Here is an 8,724-nt window from a genome sequence, read left to right as displayed (position 1 = left end):
GCCGCTCGTCGTCGTGCCCTACCACCGGGAGACCGAGATCCAGTCAGCCATGTCCCGCTAACTACTTTTGATCTATTGACTGTCTTTCTCATTTATGTAACCAGAGTATTCGTTCTGATTCTTATGTGCTAAATGACATCAATGTTACCCGTAAATTAAACCAGTTAACTTTAAAACTTCGTCAACGCCTCGACTTTTTCCCTCCGAACGGCATGCTACCTTAGCGGCAAGTGTTGGACCAAAATACGCCGTTACAAAAGGGGTGGAAGGTGCGGGGTATCGAACACCCCGCTCTACCATCATGAGCTCCTCATCCCCCCCTTGTTCGCTGATCGTCCTGCTGCTCATCATCAACCTCTCCATCCAGTCTACCGAGCAAGCTTCACCTCATTTCACATCATCCGTCCGCACTCCGTGGGCGGCAGAAACAAGCGACGACATGTGCGACGGCAGAAACGACTGCGGCTTCACGGCCGTCACCGCGCTACCAGCCCGAGGCAAGCCGGGCCCCTCATGCTCGCCACCGGCTCCTGCAAGGAAGAGCCCCCGGCTCCAACGCGGACCGAACGTTGCCGCGACCAGTAAGGTGAGAGAGTTTTGCCTCTCGGCGCACCTCATGACTGTAGGCCTGTAGGCTTTTCTTCTCCGCGTATCCGGGGCGCCCACTGGTTGTCTTTGGTGTGTTTGCTTCATCACCACCAGCTAGCTATCTGTACCCAGCCGCTGCTGATGCTGGAGTAACAATTATGAGCGTGCAGCCGTGGGGTATGTGGGCTCTTCGCGCGGGAGTTGGACGATTTTGTAGTCAGGATCTTAAAGGCACAAGCGTTCGGCTCTCCCAGCGAAGGAGCCCCGAAGAAGAGGAAGACCCCCACGAGCCTATAAAAAGGCTGATTTTTTGTGCAAATCTCGCTATATTAGAGATTGTTGATATCCGTTTCCTCGGCTCCTTTCCACCGAAGTTAGGTTTTGTCTTGAATCAAATACGGCAGCCACTTCGGGGTTGGGGGTCTGAGGGAAACGAGGAGTTGAGAAGATATTTACGCTGCACGACGCTACTCGAAGTACAAACAAAGACACCAGCAGGGGTGCCCGGGATGCCGCGGACGGGGAGAGCTAGCGGGTGTGCAGTTCTGCGAATGCGTCGGGTTGGCGGAAGTTTCTCACTACTGCTGAGATTTGACACTTTTCTTCTTCCGTAAGCATGAACGGTAACTAATGTGTAGTTTTCAAGTCTTCTTTGTCAATAATTGGTCATGCTCTACCTTTATCGTTTCTGCTCGTGTTCGCGAAAAAGTATATGCAAATGTTTGTTCAATTTTATTTTTTGTTTGTTATTTATGACGGGCGAGAACCGTATGACATGTTCAAAAAGGATTCGCCAGGGGCCCACCTTTCTTGTACTATACGCGCGCCTGTCAAGTTTTTGTATTTCGTAGGTTTTATGTTTACTAGTTGCCGTTTTCTCCGTTTAATAAGTTTTTAGCTGTTTCTTTGTGTTGTGTTCTAAGTTGGAACGAATGTGCGGATCTTCTTTAAGTACGTGAGACGAGTAGGGCTGTTTTGAACGAGTTGGGTTGAATAGAGAAATGTTGTGTCGAATGGAGTGCCCAACAGTGGCTAAAGTACGTAGGTTTGCATTTGTGCGTGAGTTCAGTACAGTGAGCCCTTGTGTATAATTTTTTCTGATTTATAGTGCCTTCTTATGAATCGTTTGTAATCCTTTCTGTAAGGCATTTACTGGAGTGGCGATTGCCGTAACAGTTTTTCTTGCTTTTATTTGATGATTACGTTTCGTTGGCTAGCGGTTTGATTTATCTCGTGTTATGGTCTGTGCTACCTGTTTTCTAAGGAGAGATTTTGTTTCGCGTCTTGCTCCCCAGAAGTTTCTGTACGGAGCTCTTTTACGATTTCTAGAAGATGTGAGCTTTAGAGTGTGCATTATTTCTATGATTATTCACGCTGGATGTGTTATTTTCTTAGTGTTGTACTGAAATGAAATGTTTTCGCCTGTGCTGGACAAGAGACTGTGCGCGCGTGAAGTGAAAACGGAACTCCACTGGGTGACCGCGTGTGCGTTGACTGATTCAGCGGAGGTAGTTCGACTCTTGTGTTAGAGCCTGTGTTTGTCTTCTCGAGTCCATGTGCCATGTCATTTCAGTAACGCCGTCAGTTTGTGAAAATGTTATCTTATGTTTAAACTTTGTGCAAGAGTGGGGGCACTCTTTTTTCCGTCTTGGAAGGTGTCGCGAAGCCGAGGTCTCTTGTTGTCTGTTCGTTTTTTTGCGTTCTGTGCCGCCGTTAGGGATCTTGCTTCCAAGTGTTGTGTGTGAAAGCACTTCGGACGCGGCTGGGCCCTGGCCCCCCTTTGCGGAGTGTGCGTTGGCCCATAGGCCGACCCGGGGGACGCGGCTCTCGAGGGGGACCATCGTCGCATCTTATGTTACCACGCCAGAGTAGCGTTTCATTCCCCCCGTGTGCGTGTGTGCTGTTCGCCTTCGGGCTCCGTGTCCTCAGTGTTCTTCAGACCACCTTCCTGTTTCTTCCCCTGTTTACTTTAGTGCGTTTTGTCCAACTACTTGATCTACGCCCATAATTCTCCAAGCGCGCGTTTTCGAGTCGAAAACTTGTGTCTGTGTTTTTGGTCCTTTTCACATTGGCGGGAACATGGCTGATTGGTGTTTACAAGCGTCTTCCTGATTGGCTGCGGGTGTGCCTTAGCCTTGTTCCCTAGCGTCCGCACTCTCCAGGGTGCACTTTTTCCCCCAATACATCCCCCACCAGACCGCTTAAGCGAATATAACGCGGCCCCTCTGGCTATTGGGGGCGGAGGGTGGCCTGCACCAGGGCTCACTTCAGAAAATCTGCCGCTCGTCGTCGTGCCCTCCCGCCGGGAGACCGAGATCCAGTCAGCCATGTCCCGCTAAGTACTCTTGATCTATTGACTGTCTTTCTCATTTATGTAACCAGAGTATTCGTTCTGATTCTTATGTGCTAAATGACATCAATGTTACCCGTAAATTAAACCAGTTAACTTTAAAACTTCGTCAACGCCTCGATTTTTTCCCTCCGAACGGCATGCTACCGTAGCGGCAAGTGTTGGACCAAAATACGCCGTTACAATACCACGATGACATGATGCGTCAAGCTTTTTTCAAGCAAAAAAAATTGGCAGCGTATCGGCTAACTCCGCTGCAAATGTCAAAGAATTAGTGTTCTGCCACCCCTGCAGTTTAACTCGATCATCTGTTCCCTCTAACCCCTCAGCCTCTTCCCCTTCTATCTCCCATAGTTATGCAATGGCGATTTTATTCATTCAATTCTCCCGTGTTTGCACTGCTTGCGCGCCATCTTGTAGTACAGCGTGTGACGTGCCTCCATTTTCTGGTGGGTTGTTTTTTTTTATTTGCTATGGCAAAAACCATCCTACTTGTATTCTGAATTAAAAAATTAAAAGAACGTTGTTGTTGTGGATTATAGCCTGACATTTTGCCTGAAGTGCCCCTGATATTTGCTTAGCGCTGCTTACAATGAACATCTATGAGCAATACCGGTGGTTTGATTAGTTAAGAACGCTGTCGTTTACACATTTCTTCTCGAAGGATTGTTTGACATTTTGGCAGACTGGTTGAAAGAAGTAGCAGACGGACACACGGACGGACAGGTGAACAGACAGAGAGACCAAAATTACGGGGTGTGCTTAGAACTTTTGACGATGTGAAGGGGGAAGCCTAGTTGGACCTCGTAATGATCTGCTGTTGAACTTTCATGTTGCTCTCGTTGGGACGCTGCCCCAGCCTCACCCACATGTGCTACCTCCCGACAGTGGTTAAGACAACTGGAGTTGGTAGCTGCTCTAGGTTTTCGCCGTGGTGTGTTTTCTTAAACTTCTCCGCCCGCGACGAGGGCTTGGTACGTCGTAACCTATAGCGATGTGGAATGAAGGTCTGAGCCCATGCAGCGACGTAATCAGACGCACCGAGAACGTTCTATGGCCCGTCAACATTTCTGAAAACTACACTTTGGCGCCGCTGTTTCTGCTAACCCACCCGCGCTCTTTCGCTCGCGCTCGAAGTTTGTTTACGCTTTTCAGTTGCTTACACGTTCTATGAAAGATTGCGTTCTACGGCCTTTGCTTGTAAATTTACAAGCTCAAGTTCCCCAAGAAAGATTATCATCATTAAAAAATATCGACTGACAGGATTGCTTAAGCCACTAACCTCCACTCGCAAGAAGGCAACGATACATTAAATAAAGATACAACTCGCCCGAAACTGCTTCGAATGGGTAAATTTCTATTATATTCTAAAATGTACCCGAGGTATACCGCTTATATTTTTGTCTAAAATCTAGCACAGGCAGATGGTAAGCGTCATTGTCCTATAACCGCTGCGCGAAAATTTTCGTTCGTCTCTTTGAAGACTGGAATACAAGTTCTTCTTTATACAGTTTATTAGGTTGTCGAGCTTACCATATCTTTATTTAAAAGTATAGTTGCATGTGTGTCTTTATGAACGTTTTGTTAGCATTTCGTCGGTATTATTGTCGCCACTCTACGCCATACTGCCTGACACGGTGCACGTAGATGCTGCCGATTACTGTCACCACGATGTCTTCGCACTGGCATTTATAAATGCCCGCACCAGCCCAAATCATACCTCTCACGCTCCGTACTTCGGAACCTGCAACGGCCAAAGAGGCGGCGATCGCACTAAGCCTGTCACACCGGCCAACCATAGCATTCATATTATAGCATTGAAAACCGACCATTCAAACTTCTACTGTGGGTGCTCTCACTCCAGGGCCGGAAACTCCTCTTGTGAAGCCTATGTGCAACCAAAAGTTCATTGATTTTGACTCCTCACCACGCGAGGTTTGGAGGAAATGAAGCGACTCATGCAACACCGAGGATACCCAACCCCATTGCCTTCCACGAAGCCAGATTAGCTCTGGGCGGTCCGGTGGGCTACCACGAAATCACCGCGTGTTACCACTTCTCTTGGCTCCAATACCCCCCAACTACCCTTCCCTTACCTACATGGAGAAAGAACTTTGGAGGCTCCTGCCAAAACGTTCCTCAGCGCTCCCCTTTATGGCATTCACCACTTCATATTATCATCTCCTAACTGCACACATGCGGCATCAACGCCACCATACAATACAATATGTGGGCCTGCACCGACGACCTCGGAGCTATGGGAGGTGATGCTGGGCTGCTATGACCTGACGACACAAAAAACCCCGCGGACAGAGCAGAAGCTAAGGTCGCTTTGCAGCTGGGGCTGCTGTGGTCCCGCCCCGCCTAACAGGGCCCAATATGAATAGTTTTTTTCTCTCTCTGTTTCAAGCACGTGCGTTGTGAGGTACAGAACAAAGGCCGTTCACAGAAGTTAATGTTGCGGAAGCCGGGGAGCGTGATCTCGGAATCGCGTGCCGTGTACGGAAAACAGCAGTACGGGAGGAGGGTCGTAGGATGGCTCTGGGAACGGGCGACGCAGCGCTCGCGTGGAAAGGAAAACCGCTGCGTCAAGGGAGGGTAGGGGATTGCCGCACGTGCGACACAAGCCGCTTTGAGAAGGAGAGAGAGAGATAGAGAGAGAAAGAGAGAGAGAGAGAGAGAGAGAGAGAGAGAGCGAGATAAACTTTTATTGACACCACTGGCCTAAGCAGCCGCCATGGCTGCCCGAAGGGGCGCCACCACGGCTTGTGCTCGGGTGACCAGTGGGCGCTGGGAGACTTCGTCCGAGCGGCCCAAGGCCTCCGTCCAGTGGTCAGGGGAAGTTATGGTGGGGTGGGGGTCAGAGAGGCAGGCCCACATGTGGTTTTGCACTGTGGATTTAGCGCCACAATGAGGGCAGAGCAGAGGGGGGTTGGCGGATGAGTAAATGTGATGCAGAAGGGCTCGGTTGGGGAGCGATTCCGTTTGGAGGAGGCGCCACAGCCGTTCGTCCGAGGGGGTTAGAGCTGGGTAAGCCGGGGGTAGCGTGTTGCGGGAGAGGCGGTAGTAATCTGTAACCTCCCTGTAAGTGGTGAGGGAGTCCCTGGTGGAGGAGTAAACTCCTTGACGGGAAGTGGTCTCGTCAGGCGCACGGGTGACTTGGGCTCGTGCCGCCTTATGAGCCGACTCCGCGGCGTCTAGTCCCCTGTGTGCCGGTAACCAGAGGAGCTCCGTACGAAGCTGGGGGGCTGAGTTTTGAAGCAGAATTTTGCAGGCTAGCGTGGAGATCCTGCCGCTAGCAAAATTTTTGATGGCCGTTTTTGAATCAGATGTTATTAGATTAGGGGGAGGACGGTGTGCTAGAGCCAATGCTATGGCCACCTCCTCCGCAACATGTGGGGTTGTGGTGGGGATAGTGAGAGACGTGAAAGGAGTAGTAGTCGGCGAGGAGACGACAGCTACAGTGAAGGCCGGCTTGTGCCTGGGTGCTGCAGCATCTACGTAGACGGTGTTTGGCGAGGGGGGGAAAGTGGAAACGAGGGCACGCACTCGAGCAGCTCGTCGGACACTATGATGAGTAGGGTTCATATTACGAGGGAGTGCCGGATTGTTATGTTATCTCTATAATCGGGTGGAATGCGAGCTGTGGGGGTTTATGTAAGAGGGGTATGTATTTGTGCCTCCTTAAGTAAGAGTTGGCCAGGTGTGTGTTTAGCCAGGCCATGTATCTGGCCCGTACGGTGCGCTGCAATTATTTCGTGCAGGGAGTTGTAGGGGCCGGTGGCCCATAGTTTGGCAGTGGATGCGTGAGGAGGCTAGCCGAGAGCATCCCTGTAGGCCTTACGGATGAGTCCATCTACTTTGGTGACTTCCGTCGTAGAAAGGGACAGAGATGGGAGGGAGTAGGTAATGCGGCTCAGTAGAAATGCTTGGATAAATCGGCAGCGGTCCTTCTCCGTCGGGCTGTGGCCCCTAGAAGTTACGCGCATCAGGAGGCCTGTGATTTGCGTTAAGTGTGAGAAAAGGTTGTGTAGGACCGAAGTGTTTCGGCGATTGGATGGGATGACTAGGCCAAGTATTTTTATGTGATTCACAGTGGGTATAGGAGCATTATCCAGACATACATGCACGCTGGGTGCTGTTTTAGGGGTGGTGGCGTGTGGTGATAGCATGAGGAGTACGGATTTTGATGGCGAGCATGGCGAACCTGCTTCCTGGGCTGCCTGTTGTACCGCTGAGACTCCTGCTTGAAGTGTTGCTTCTATATCAGCGTCGCTGCCCCAGTTACCCAAAGAGGGATGTCATCAGCGTACATACTATTGTCCAGGATAGGGAGAAGATGGGAGACAGCGAGATTAAAGAGGAGGGGGGAGAGCACTGAACCTTGTGGAGTGCCGATAGACGGGAGTTGGTAGGTGGGGGATTGAGCCGCTTTGAGAGGCGAAGTTACCGACGGGGGGTAACAAGGAGTTCCTGACGATGCCTAACGAGCGGAGCGAGCTTCTTAGCGTGCTGTCCAGGGGGCTGGTCAAGTGGTGATGTGTGCGGCCGCCAAATTCAACACCTAATCAACAGAAATCTCAACCAAGCTTCACGCTTCATTTTGTTAGAAAGTTCAAAGTATCCTACGTAATTTTTAGGGGACAGTACGAGTGAATGTGAACGCAAGGACCATACCTCGGCAAAGTTGGCGCGGCTCACTCAAACTCACTCACAAGTTTTCTTTTCGAATCACCACTCACTCAAACTCTGACTCAATGCTGAGCAGCACATCTGTGCTCACTCAAAGTCAAACTCACATTAAAGGGGCACTGACACAAAATTTTGAAGGCGAGATAACGTCGGAGATAGATTGGTGGGAACACATATACATCATCTGCAAAATATCAGCGGCGAATACAGCCTAGAACATATTTAAAATCAATTTTGAAGTGTGCGAAACGCAACCGAGCAGCCAGCAGAGGACCACGCGCAATTGTAAATAAACAACATCCAAACACGTCACGAGTTTGTGTTTGCCGCTTCCGCACTACCGGCGTTTTACGCGGGCTCGCCCGGCTCGCCGCTCCAATCGGAGGGCCGGAGGGCGGAGCTTCTGCTCTCGAGAACGAACGACCCGATCGTTGGCGGCGGAGGCGCCGTGATTTCGTCAGCTAATCGGGCAGCTGGCCGCGACCAAAGTTCTACAGCGATTCCAGGCACTCTGTTTCTATTACTGTTTATTACCATTGGATGCGAAAACGCGCCGGAGGCACGAAAAGCCCACTGAGCTAGCCGCACGGTCGCTGTGCAGGCGGCGGCCACGGCCGCGAAGTGGCCCAGGCCGGCGCAGGTAGCTCGAGTGATAGCTTGTTACCGCTGCACGAAATTGTCCCCAAGTCCCGACCATAGTGGCTTAAATGAGAAAGGAGTTAATGATGCGATGGCGGGTTGCATTAAAAATTGTCATCTGCACCGCTTACGAGAGCGGCACTCGAATATCCGCCGCAGTGCTGAGCCGAACACATCTGTAGGCGGACCTGTAGGCAGACCGGCCGGCTGCTCCCAGCGCGCGTCTTGCCACCCACCGCCTCGAGCGTCGCGCGTCGTTCTTTAGCCGCGGTAGCATTTGCACTCGCAGCGCCTGCGTCACATCCACGGTCGCTTTTTAATTAAGCGCCTCACGAGATCAGTACGTGGGGGCATTCGCAGAAACTGCCGTCGATGCGGATTCGAGTGCTACGGCGGCTCTGCTCTGTGATATCCCTCCGACGGTCACGTGGTCAGCTTTGTTCCCACAAAATCCA

Source organism: Haemaphysalis longicornis, unplaced genomic scaffold, assembly GCF_048455015.1.
Source record: "Haemaphysalis longicornis isolate Haplotype H1 unplaced genomic scaffold, Haemaphysalis longicornis Haplotype H1 scaffold_1, whole genome shotgun sequence".
NCBI classification, from domain to species: domain Eukaryota; kingdom Metazoa; phylum Arthropoda; class Arachnida; order Ixodida; family Ixodidae; genus Haemaphysalis; species Haemaphysalis longicornis.
Note: the sequence above shows the minus strand (reverse complement) of the source record.